This window comes from Aplidium turbinatum, chromosome 2 (assembly GCF_918807975.1).
Source record: "Aplidium turbinatum chromosome 2, kaAplTurb1.1, whole genome shotgun sequence".
Lineage (NCBI taxonomy): Eukaryota > Metazoa > Chordata > Ascidiacea > Aplousobranchia > Polyclinidae > Aplidium > Aplidium turbinatum.
This window is the reverse complement of record NC_137473.1, coordinates 7,672,225-7,686,394: the sequence shown is the minus strand read 5'-3', so window position 1 is coordinate 7,686,394 and position 14,170 is coordinate 7,672,225.

Genomic DNA, 14,170 nt, shown 5'->3' with positions numbered 1-14,170 from the left:
TAGCCAAGAAGATGGACAGGGTCATTCCATGCCAAATGAGCACATTTTTTGGAAAAATTACACCACATGTCATAGATTTTATTGAAATTTGACATACTTGTAGATGTCGAAGAAATATAAAGAATGCAAAAAAAATTTTTGAAAAATTTCAAACATTGGTGGAGTTATGGGCATTGGAAAAATCACCATTTTTGCCTGTTCCACTTCAGTGATTTTGTCCAATTTCTTGTCATATTTCTAATTTCTTATCCTACGATCATACAATATGGCTGAAAATTGCTAAACAGACATTTTAAGATCCAAGGAATCAAAAATGTAAACTAAAAAGTTGACAGAGAACTTCTTGATATGATTATAAAGGTTTCAACTTGCTACATGCATTTTTCGGAGGCCAAACTTTGGGGGCCTATAAAAAAAATGGGTATAAAAATTAAGAACTGAAATTCACATGTTTTATACTTATACCAATACACTTTCATGTCAAATAAAAAAATTGAATTAATTTTGGTAACTACTATGATAAAAGTTATATAGATTTTCTGACTTGCAAATTTTGACCTTTTTTACACTCATTGTTTAAGATTTTTGTCTATGACATCACAATTTACATTATTGCTTGTTGATGACATCACAATTTACATATTGTTTGTCATGACAATTGTTATGTAGCTCATGAATGAATTGAATACTGGTAATACACTAAGGTTTAGTGCAGTAGGCCATGCACCATAGTAGTGGTAACTTGTAGAGTTATTGAGTTAATTACTCTTTTAACTGTGATTTCAATTTTAGGTTGTCCTATTAGCAATGTATTATTCCTAACATGCTCCACAGATCTTGCAACCAGAAAAGATACTTTTCCCACTGTTCAAGTGTTCAAAGCCCGTCTACCTGCTTGAAGCAGAGAAATGTCAAGGTTCATAATAAACATGTTCATCTGTTTCTGCAAGTCCACCAATGTCCAAAAACCCAATGCTTCTAGCAAAGTGAATTTTTATGGTACAATACCTTATTTTTTTCCAATGTCATAATGCTGTGATGAATCCATAACAATCGTGTTATTGTAAAACTAATGTAGTACTAATAATATGATAACTACTATAGTGCATGGCCTACAACGTTAAACCTTAGTGTATTACCAGTATTCAATTCATTCATTAGCTGCATTATGACAAACAATATGTAAATTGTGATGTCATCAGGGTTGGTTGGGTAAAACCTCTGGGAGGTTTTTCCCAGTTTCCCCCGGGTAAAACTGGGGGAAACCGGGTAAAACTGGGGGAAACTGGGTAAAACTGGGGGAAACCCTTAAAACTTCTAAATGTGTTGTTTGCGGAGTTTCTTATGCAATATAATGACTAGCCAGCTGTTTAGCTGTTATCTCATGACATTTTCCAATTGAATTGCATCAATACTTAGATAAAATAGATAAAGCTTCGGATCATCACAGAGTGATATTTCAGGTTTTTCTTTTGACACTTTCTCAATGCGTACTGACCCACTGTCTGCTGGCAGTACCAAACTACCAATAGTAATTTCTTATTGAATTCAGATGGTCTACCCTCAGCTCAAAGACCACGCCAGTCAGTGTTGTGTTGTTGTGACTAATTGCTTCAGTTTAAATTGCAGCTTGCGAACCAACTGATATCTTCCAGCACTTTGCCAGAAAGCAGTAGAGGTTGTCCACATAGCCTTCCCAGTCCGAGTCCCTCAGTGGTAAGCACTTTCCTAAAAACGCTTCCTCGCACAGAAAAAAAGAAAGGCCTCAAAAACGATGTCTAGTGTGCTACTCTCAGGGAAGGAGAAAAGTGAGAAGAAAAATGAAGGAGACAATGTTGATCAGTTTCAAAAATATATGATTTTATCTGCAGATGAGCAAGAAACTGCACGCAACTTTGTTTTTGAAAAAGATGACAATTTATTCTCCTACTGGCAGAATATGAAACTAAGGACTAAGGATACATCTATTTTTCCAAACATCTCTTATCAAATCAATGAAAAAATTGTCACCAAGTGCTTAAATCTTGGCAATACATAAGAAAAGTTGCAAACAATGAGCCAGTAAAGAAGTTTTGTTCATTGATGATGACAATATCATCATGCCCACCATCCAGTGCTGGAATAGTACGCTTGTTCAGTAGCATGGCTTTAATCCACACAAAGCAAAGAAATAGACTGGGCAATGAGAGGGTTGCCAAATTAGTGCATGTTTATAGACACTTTAGATGGAAAGAATCTGAAACCCCAGATGAAGAGCTGTTCAACGTCGACAATGAAGACTGTCGACATGTTATCAATGACTGAGATTACACCGGCTCTTAATCTTTCTTTCTTTGGCTTTTATTGTTCAATGTTTACAATTTTGTTCGCTGACTGCATGTTAGGCACAGGTGAGCATCTAACTTGATAACATACTGGTATCATACGTATGTTCATCTATGTAAACTAATGATTGGACCTATCTATTATTAGATATTAGTAAATCACAGCATTTTTTTTTTTTTATAGGATGAGCACAGGAAATCTTATAGGTTCATTCAAAATATGATGATAATAAACATTAACTATGAGGAGTAATCATTATTAGTCATTCACATTTGCAAATTTCAACAACTCAAGTTTTACCCAGTTTCCCCCAGTTTTTCCCAGTTTCCCCCAAAAGGTTTTTCCCAGTTTCCCCCAGGGTTTTACCCGGGTAAAACTAAAGTGGGGGAAACCTCCTTGGCCAACCCTGGATGTCATAGAAAAAAATCTTGAACAATGAGTGTAAAAAAGGTCAAAATTTGCAAGTCAGAAAATCTAGCTTTTATCATAGTAGTTATCAAAATTAATTCAATTTTTTTATTTGACATGAAAGAGTATTGGTATAAGTCCAATACATGTGAATTTCAGTTCTTAATTTTATACCCATTTTTTTATAGGCCCTCAAAGTTTGGCCTCCGAAAAATGCATGTAGCAAGTTAAAACCTACATACCATCAAGAAGTTCTCTGTCAACTTTTTAATTTACATTTTTGGTTTCCTTGGATCTTAAAATGTCTGTCTAGCAATTTTCAGCCATTTTGTTTGATCATAGGTTAAGAAATTAGAAATACTATAGGAAATTGGACAACATCACTGAAGCGGAACAGGCAAAAATGGTGATTTTACTAATGACCATAACTCTGCTAATATTTAAACTTTTTCAAAATTTTTTTTTGTATTCTTCATATTTCTTTGACATCTACAAGTATGCCAAATTTCAAAAAAATCTATGACATGTGGTGTAACCCATTTGCTCATTTGGCATGGAATGACCCGACAACTACCTACTTTCCGAATTTCAACACGGCTAGTTTTCAATGGTGCACTGAGCCCTTCACATGTGATGACAGTCAGGTGGATGATGACGACTTTCCGGCCAAAGAAGAATTTATCACTCTCCGAATGAACAAAGCGTTGAAACTTGATTTCAATGGGAAAGGCTTAGAAACCTTCTGGTTTAGCAGACTCCAGGACGCACCAACATTAGCGACACGAGCATTAAATATCCTGACATCTTTTTCAACAACGTATTGCTGTGAACAAGGATTTTTGACTGTCTTGGGAAGGAAGACAAAGAAGCGCAATCGCCAGGATGTCGAAAGCGACACAAGAATTGTCCTCAGTAGCCTACCACAAAGCCCAGGATTACAAAGCTGGCGCCTGAAGTCCAGGCCTGACCTTCGCATTGAATGTTTACCACGCATTGTTATCTTGTATTCAGTATTGTATTGCATTTTGATTGTCATAGTTAGCCATTTGAAATACATAGCAATAAACATTTTTGTTTTTGAAAATTGATCGTGGGGGTAATTGGCTCACTTCAGGATGGAGATTAGGGTAACAGCCAAAAAAAGATTGGGAACCACTGCGCTAGGCCTATAGCCTGGTAACTGAGCTTATCAGCTAGGCTATTAACCAAAAACACTCGTACAGCTTCCTCACAAGCCAGCCCCAAAAACCCTGTCAACTGCAAGCCATTTGCAGCATAGCTTTGAGCTTTCCAGTAGGGTTGCCAGAGGTTAATATAAAAAAGAGCCCAAGCTTATGCAAAAAGTAGCCCAAAAGTAGCCCAATTTTTTGGGGGGGTTTAAAATAAAGCCCAAAATGGAGCCCAAGCAAAGAGATAGCCTGTTATACAAAATTCTTCCAGAGCGATTAATCATGTCCCAAATTATAAGTGTTTTTACAGTTCTTCACACACTTTCAGACAGATTGGCAACCATGCATTCACTCAAATGTTTGTTAAAATAACTACAAACAAGTACCGTACCTAAATAGAAAAAATGGTTTATTCATTCATGTTATTTTTTGTCATTACCGCGTCCGGGACGAAAAAGATACTAACTACAAAAGTCGATATAAACCTATCAGCACGTTAACGAACGGGAAAAGGTGGCAAAACCTTGAAAGGTTTAAAACGTGTCTGAATGAAAAATTATGTAGTAGGCTATATATCAGTACAGTGCAGGGTTGTCAGACAGCTTTTGAGAAAAAGAGCCTAACAATGTCGAAAAAAGGGCCAAACTGGGTAAAAAAGAGCCAAATTGTTCAATAATGTTAATAACGTTGCTAATAAAACATAGTAACGTTAACAACTTCAAAAACGTTACAACATTACAACAACACAATCTACAAGAACAATTCCAAATCTTCATATTCTACAGTGTTTCCACTCGAATCTTTGGCATTGGCCATTGGCATAAACATTATCAGCTAAACACTGTTTGAAAAATCGCAATAACACTTTTCAGTCTCAATTTCCGAAAGACATTTATTTAAATAGCTAGTTTGATAGTATAAGTATGCGATCAATCTACTGTTCTGCCAACAAATTAAAATCCAAATTTTACAAGTGCTCCAGTGATATTAAAAATGTTCTATTCCGTTCTTATTGTACTCCAATGTATGCATGTCATCTGTGGGAAAATTATCATCAACGTGACATTAATCGTCTGCGTGTTGCCTTCAATAGCCTAATGCGTTTAGAATTATACATAATTTGCCTAAACACTATAGCGTACGTGAACATCAAGTCTTGTGTAACATCATAACATTTGATGCATTACTTCGTAAATATGTTTTTTCTTTTGTTGGAAGATGCGAAGTATCGTCTAACTCTATTGTTGCCTCCCTGATGAGGTCTGATTGCCATCGTATATCAAATTACCGTCTTCATTATAATAATTCTATGTAAGTATGCTATTATCTAGTTTTGATGGCTGCCATGTCATCTGATTGTTTTTATCGTTCTCAATACTTTCAGTTCTTCTAACTTGTAACGCTACCGTACCATTGTCTGTAAACTTGTAACAGTAGATAGCCTATTTATTGAGATTTTGTGCATTTGCAGTTTGTGTATTGTTTTGTTATTTTTTGATGTTATTTTGTTGTTGTTGTTCGTTATTTGTGCATTTGCAGTTTGTGTATTATTTTGTTGTTTTGTTTTGGATATGGACAGCTTTGTCTGATGCAAATAAATTATTAGTATGTGCCAACTGCTTCCAAAAAGAGCCAAATATTGAAAACAAAGGGCCAAGGGGCCAAACAATTTTTTGCGGGCCAACTACCTCTAAAAAGGGCCAACCTGGCAAGCCTGTATCAGTAGTTAGCACGGCCACAAAACCCAAAAAACAAATAGCAAAAAATAAAACAAAAACAGTTTAATTGCTTTTCGTGATGAGTTACCGTAACGTATCAAGAGTGTTCACCTCAAGACCATCAACAGGTTTGATAACCCACCAAGGTGAATCAACATAGCAACTATCTTATTTGTCTTGTTTTTTTTATTCATATAAATTGTCAAAAAAAAAATTCACTAGCCTTTTTTTCTCACCTTTCTAAATTTGTAAAAACTTTATTAAGGTGTTGCGACTACTGTATGCCATATATTAAACTGATTGTCCTGATTGGGCATCATGCACGTTTTGCGACCGTGTTTTGTCGCTTCTACCTTTTTCTGGACCCCTGCTACGTTTGACATGCTGTATATTGTTTTTCGTTGTGAAGCTCAGAAATAAAAACAAACTCAACTGAAGTGATGTCGATTGTCATTTGTCGACTGCATTTTCATGGAAACCTGGATCACTTAGGTTGCCAGATATTAAAGCCTAAACATTCACATTTTTGAAAATTGGCATCGTCATACCAAATTGGTAACCCTGCCAGACTGAGGCCTCCAAAAACGTTGCTCCTCAATGAAATAACTACGAATCAGGTAAAAATCCTAAACATGATGCAATTTTTATATAACAAGTTATAATATTTTTTTTAAAAAGTAGCCCAATTGGGCGTCAGCCAAAAAAGCGCGCCCAACGCGAATTTTTGGCGCCTGGAGAAATCAAAAGTAGCCCAATTGGGCGTAAAAACGCCCAATCTGGCAACCCTACTTTCCAGCTTAGGGTTTCCGAAAAAAAACTGATCCGTGTTTCAAATTTCAATTTGAAGTTTCATAACTGAGTTTCTTGAAAAGTTGAAAGTTTACGAAAGTTTAATTTCTTGAAAGTTCACGCGGCAAACGGCGCTGCTTTTTCATTTCAACTTTCCACGCAGCGCGGCACGCGGCGCGGCTTGCATCACTAGTGTGCAATCACAGCAGGGATGCCAGCGACAAATTTCCAGTAGACTTAGATCGTGTGTTCAAAAAACTCAGATGAGGCAAAAAAAAACCTAGGTCCAAAAAAGATGTAGTAAAGCGGTTAAAAGTTGCATGTGCTTTTAACACCACTTTATATCATTACACAGAAGACTCAGAAAGCTGCAAATAGTAACACGTATATGTAATTAAGGCTATGCAAATATACATGCTTACGGTATGTTATTGGTAGTTATTATGGCATTGAAAAGTTTCATATAGCGTATAGTGCTTTTGTAGAGACCCGACTTAATTACAAAACTGCTGTAAAAAAATCTCACAACAGAGAAACTTGGCATCTCATTGCCTCCAACCATTGACGAGAGGAAAGAACTTAATGATGATGATGAGAGACCCGATGTTAATTCTCCATTTTTTTCTACAAAGGCTTCATAAAACTGGTTTCAATTCAAATTTTGCTTTACATTCAGCATTGATAAAGCTTTGGTAGAGAGTTTGCTTTGTTGATGATGATGATGATTATGTGCCTGATCTGATACAGACGTTGGCAATCATGGTCTTCCAAATTTCTTTGTCATTTGACATCAATCAATCAATCATTTTATTTTTCGTCATTAACGCGTCCGGGACGAAAAAGATAGGGGAAGGTGGGATTAGTTGAGTCATGTTTCAGATTTTTCCTTATGATTTTTTACCTATTGTAGATACACTTATCAAAGTCTAAGTGAAACAAAGGTAATGAATTATGCTTGCTGCTACCCATTTATGAAAATGCTATCTCCCATTTAACACTTTCACTGCCGGCGTTTTGAAAAAATAGGAGAAGTTTTCCTCCTCCTCTTGTTACCATAGTAATGAAAAAATATGTTGCCAAACGATTGAAACGCACTTTGTAATTTTGGAGCAAAATCGGTGTTGCAATTGATCGTTGAAATGACTATTGCATTTACAAGCACGCCAGTCAGCTAAACAGTTTTTTTTTGCATTGAATCAACCTGTTCAGACGTGAAATCACTGTAAAGAAAAACAAAAGGCCAACTGAGTGATTCAACGTATTCAAACATTGAATCAATGTAGGCTAAATACGAACTGCTAGGCTAATTCGGTTCTTTGAACAAATTGAATGGCTTTTGTAAATGTTTTTCAGTTGCAACCTATACCTAGTCAGCAAAAGTTACCTTTTTACACGATTTCAACGTCTGGCGACGTTGAAACGATGTAAAAATGACAAGTTTAGCTAGCTGGTAGCTAGGCTACTGTACCAAAGTTTAACTTAACCAATTAGGCGGTTGCAAACATATTTCCTTTCGATGAAACCTATAGGCTACCACGTTTGGTTAGCCTTTACATTACATTCAAAAGTTTTGTTGACAGACATAGCATGGTCATGGCCTATGTTCATAAGAAAATGTTTGCTTGGATTTTTTTAGCTACTAGGTTTAGGTAGCCTACAGGACTTCTAGCTAGTACCGGTAAGCAGTTTAGTGACCCTAAATGAATAGGTAAATTAGTCTAAACCTTAAAATATAATAGAATATTTCAATTACCTTGCTAGATAAAAAGTAAGCTCTTTTACATGACCTATGTGCATTGATCAATACACTTTTTTTGACTAGTAGCCTAACTTTATACTAGTAGCCTGGCATCATAGCTCTGGCATCAGACCTAGAAGTTATTGCTGAATTTCAAGCTTCACACTGATTGGTGTTTTGATTTCTATTTAATTTTTAAAGATTTGACGGGGAAATGGGTTAAAAAACGTTTTTTTTTTTGTTTAAAATTGAATCAACCTGTCAGGCCCCAGGATTGGCAACACATTAGGATTTTTGGGGCATTATGATGTCATGGGGTGAACAATTACATCACAAATGACTAGATATCTAGTCATTTGGCAGTGAAAGTGTTAATTGCCATTTTTATTACCTCGAACACAGAGCACCGTTTGACTCAACCAACCCCGCATGCAGGGTTAGTTGAGTCAGTGGGTGGGGTTAGTTGAGGCGCAATGGCATTCATGAGATGCATAACTTTTTGGGGTTATTGGGCACCGTCCCCATCTGGCAGACTGGCACTTCTGATTTATACCATCAATGAATGTTTATTGTATCCAGAAGTGGAGAATAGCCTACTTTGTACAATGAGCCACAGGAAATATTAAAAATACCAGGCGGGCCACATGGCTCCTCCAAATTCGCCCGTTTCCACAAACTTTCCATAAAAGAGTTTTCACAGCAAGCAGCAGACACAAATTTTCTTTGAATTTGCCCGACTTCATGCCATTTCTCTAAAAAAAAATTAAAAAAGGTCTTCACCGCAACCAGGCCCAAATTTCTCTCGATTTCGCCCGACTTCATGCCATTTCTCTAAAAAAAAAGGTCTTCATACCGCCCAGACCCAAATTTCACACGTATTATTGAAAGTGACGTGAAATCTAATACTTTTCAAGTTCCCTACCCCTAAATTAATCACAAGTGGGACATGTAAAACGACATACCATCTTGCACTAACTTCAAACCAGCTTCAAAAGTCTCCATAAGCCATTGTCCACGACCAGTTTTTTTCATAATTTTTAGGACTTAATTTGAAAATATTTTAAAGCTAAACAGAAAAGTAATAATCAAATAATAGCTCATTTTGTCCAAGTAACTGAATTAATAATGCGCGTTTAGCAATAAAATTCAGAAGTAAGATTTAAGCAGCCTGCAACTTGAGGTAGGGTTAGTTGAGTCACTGCCTCAACTAGCCCCGCAGCTATTGACTCAACCAACCCCAATCCTTCTTCGTGACGATTATTGAAAGTATTATCTATACGTAAAGCTTGATCAGTTTTACACAAATGCACTTTGCATAAGATAGCTATAAACTATATGAAACTTCGACGCTATCTTCGCTTACGCCTAACCTAGCTTCAGCATCCCAATCAACTTTGAGCTGAAAATATTTACTTTTTAGTCCAAAAAATGGTATTTTGCTGACTGTATAACATGTATAACTTACACAGCTGCTAAAACAAGATGGACACAGTTACCCATAATGCTTATTATTTCAAGCTATTAGTCTTCACGAAGTCATGTTTGGTTAGTCAGAAAACAATGGTGACTCAACCAACCCACTGACTCAACTAACACCACCTTCCCCCTACTAACTACAAAAATCGATATAAACCTACCAGCACGTTAACGAACGGGAAAAGATGGCAAAACCTTGAAAGGTTTAAAACGTGCCTGAATGAAAAATTATGTAGTAGGCTATATATCAGTAGTTAGCACGGCCACAAAACCCAAAAAAACAAATAGCAAAAAATAAAACAAAAACAGAGAAGCACACATGTAGTATTGAATGACAGCCTAATGAAAAGTGTTGTGGATTGAATTTGCCAGTTCCAATATTGATGTGGATGAGCAGTCATAATAATAATAATAATAGGATGAAGAAAAAAAAACGGACATAAAAGAAACCCATCCTCAGGCAAAAGCCCGTTTCAATGTGGCCCAGGAGAGCAGGTGTTGAGCTCTTTCTATGGTTAGACTGCACATCACACAGTAGCCTAAGACGATTGAGGTTTGATATCCAGTGTAAGTTATTGTTTCTTGTCCTGGTGGGTGATGAAATGGATGAGCTGGAAGATGATGTGTCCTGATGGTGTTGATGAAGCTCTCATCCCCTTTTGCGACGTGTCGTGTTGATTATGAAGTATTGCGTTTGCTGTTAATATCTACAAACATAAAAGTACAGCACAAGCAATCGATATTATTGTTAGGTTAGCCTAATCTTTTGTAAATAATTTCGGATTTCCACTAAAATCTTCACAAGAATGCAAGAAAGCCTTTCTACGTTGTCTTTCTATTGCGTTTCCGTTTTGCTTAAATGTTGTTTTAGTTTGTGAATAAAAAGTGACTTTGTATCAGTCTTTCTAATTGAAGAAGGAAATTCGTTCCATGTTTTCGCACCTGTGAATTCTATTGAATGTTGAGTAAGCGTTTTTGAGATGTATGGAATGTTTAGAGAATCATTATCATGGTTTCTTGTAGACAGGCTGTGAACCTCTTTGACAAATTTAAAAAGGTTGGTGAAGCAATCTGGTAGTAAATTGTTGTGAAATTTAAACACGAAAACACCAATTTCCAGTTTGAACAATTGCTCAATTGTTATCGGGATCTTGCTACAACTATCATTGTTGGGACGGAAAATACGATGAAATTTGTCACAGATTTTTTGAAGTTTTCGTATAAGTCCTTCGTTGCCATATTTCCAAGTCGTAATGCAATACGTCAGATTACTTTCAATTAAAGAATGGTATAAGCAGATCAAATTTGACAAATTAAGACAGAGTCTAATCTTGGTAATTATGCCAAAATTTCTTCGAAGCTTTTGCAGCAAATGTTGCATGTGTGATTTCCATGAAAGATTTTCATTCACAGTCAGGCCAAGGAAACTGATATTTTGTACTCTCTCAATTGGTTGATCATTTATACTTAAGATTTACTTACACTTATTTGCACGTAAACTGTTAGTATCAAATACCATGTATTTTGTTTTGTTTACATTGAGTGATAAGTTATTTGCTACAAGCCATTTGACAACTTCTTGCATTTCTGTATTGGCCGCTTCATGCAATTTATCCACACTCTTACCTGACATCAGAAGATTCGTGTCATCCGCAAAAATGATAGAATCAGTACAATATAAACAATTTGGGAAGTCGTTAATGTAAATTATGAATAATAGGGGGCCTAAAATAGAACCTTGGGGCACACCACACTTTGTCTCTAATGGAGTTGAAACACTACCAGAAATTTCTACTGTCTGAAAACGATTATTTAAGTAGCTTCGAAACCACTGGAGAGGTGTTCCTCTGATACCATAGTGATAAAGTTTTGTCAGAAGTATCTCATGATTTACTGTGTCAAAAGCCTTTGATAAATCTAGAAAGATGCCAAGGGTTGCTTCTTTATTTTCCATTGCTTTGTAGATCTTGTTGGTTAGCAGTGTAGTAGCCTGGTTCGTGGAGTGGTTATGTCTAAAACCAAACTGCTGGGTGTAAAAGAAATTACGCTGATCAAGGACCTATCTTGAGTACTTCTTGAGTACATGACTTTTCTAAGATTTTTGAGAAGCAAGACAAAAGACTAACTGGTCTATAGTTACTGCAATTGCTTGGGTCTCCTTTTTTATAGATTGGCACTACTTTACCGATTTTAAATGCTTTTATGAAGTCACCATGTAGCCTACCAAAGATAAGTTAAAAATATGTGTTAGTACTTTTATTATGTTATCGGGGGTATGCCTTAAAATTTTGCCTGGAATGCCATCAGTACCACAACTTAACTTTGGTTTCAAAGATTTAATAAATCCGTAGATTTCTTCAAAACTTGCAGGTTTTAAAAATATTGATTTAAAAATATTGATTTAAAAATATATCCGTTTAAAATCGTTCGTTTTGACTGTTGTGTTTGTGGCCCATTGATTCAAGCTGTTTAAATAAGTTCATCTTTGTCGATCTCTGCTTCTTTTTCCCTGTATCATGCCCAATAGTGCGAATTTGTCTAAATCTCCATGTCTGTGAATATGACCTACAAATTGCATCTGGCGCCTTCTAACTGTTGTTATAAATCTCCCTTCTGCATTTGCCAATTTCATAACTTCGTCATTGCTTTTCTTTTCAGTCCAAGACATCCTCAACATCCTTCTGAGAAACCACATCTCAGCAGCCTCTAGTCTTTTTTTCATATCTTTAATTATGTCCAGTAGGGGAGATAGCCCAACAGTGCCCAGTTTTTCTAAATACTTGAAATTTTTCCTCAAAAGCTTGTCAATAATATTGATTTTTCTACGCTATGTCTTAGTACTATCTTTTTTCTATTTATTGATAGTTTAGTGTAAATTCTACGATAAGCAGTAGGCCTATTTGCATAATGGCAATATAAAAATGCTTAAAAAAGGTGGGCACTTTAGGACACGAATGCCTAACACTGCCCATGTAGGATTTCCACAGTGCCCACTTTCTGTAAACACATTGAAGAACACTGTAGCATAATTTAGAACACACTAACATAATTTGAAATAAACTCTAACGTTTTCGACACGTAGGCTACTTGTGTTCTCATCAGGAATTACATATCTGCAATATAGCCTAGCCTAGGCCTACATAAAATGAAAATTGCAAGGTAAATTTGATTTTGCACTGTAACTGTATACTAACGACACTCCAGACTGAAAAGCACAAACTGAACGAGTGACACAGGAATGACTACAAGTAAATTATACGGTAGAAAACAGATCACAGAAAACTCGATCGACCAATTTAAAATCATTTCTCGAGGCAGATCTGAATTTCAGACTAAGATCATGGAAGACTCGAATCAAACGTAAAAATCCGGCTCTCAACTGGCAGTTATTCGCGTGTGGCTCATCGTTCCTTTTGTGTGTGTTCTAATTGTTTGTCAAATGCCTGCCCTGTAGTTTAGGCTACACCTCATGTGATCTGTTTTCCACAGTATAATTTACTTGTAATCATTCCTGTATCACTCGTTCAGCTTGTGCTTTTCAGTCTGGAGTGTCGTTAGTATAGGCCTACAGTTACAGACAGTGCAAAGTCAAATTTACCTTACAATTTTCATTTTATGTAGGCTATATTGCAGATATGTAATTCCTGATGAGGACACACGTAGGCTAGGGGAAGCTCGGGTTAGTTGAGCCACTGGGTTAGTTGATCCACCCCTTTCAATTCTTAATGTGGACAGGTAACCACATTTTATCATCACGTGATCTTAAAGTTTCTCATCGCGTGGTCTCCCGTCTGGTTTGAGTTGACGATTGATATTATATGTGGTGCTGAAGTTAAAAAGTTGAGTTTTGACCTTCGAAAGTAGATTTTGAAAATACAGGTATGTCCAATAATATTTTTTTTACTTGGTTACTGAGACAGTTTCATTTAATTTGTTTGGTAGCTTACCAAACAAGCTACGTTCTGAATAAAAAGCGGCATGGTGTGCCATGAAGTTTTGCTGTAGTTTTAACATTTTCATGGCGGTATAGTTAAGGTGTTAGTTGAGCCACTGCCTTCGGTGTTAGTTGAGCCAGTGTATTAAGGGCGTTATAATGCTTACGATACCTCCACACACCTTATATAGATTGCAGCCGTTGGATAAGTTTGTTTACGGTCCAATAAATCTCTTTGAACTACATAAAACTCAACAAAAGGTCATAAACGTGGTCAAGCTATAATGAAATGGTGTTATTTGGATGCCGTAGCAATACCTTCAATATTTTATCTGCACATTGAGTTATGAGCAACTCTTGGAACAATTGTTAACCTGTTTTCATACATTGATATTATTACTTTAAATAAAAACTAAGGATTGGAAAAGAAATGTGGTTAAATTTGTGTTTTCAAAAATAATAAATGATGGCTCAACTAACCCTTGCCGTGGTGTTAGTTGAGCCATTTGACTACTAGTTTTTAAACACCTGTGGACCCGGTTGTCGTCGTTCGATAAGGCTTGTACTTTCTACAAATATTGTTTAATATACGCAGAAGGTAGACCACTGTGAA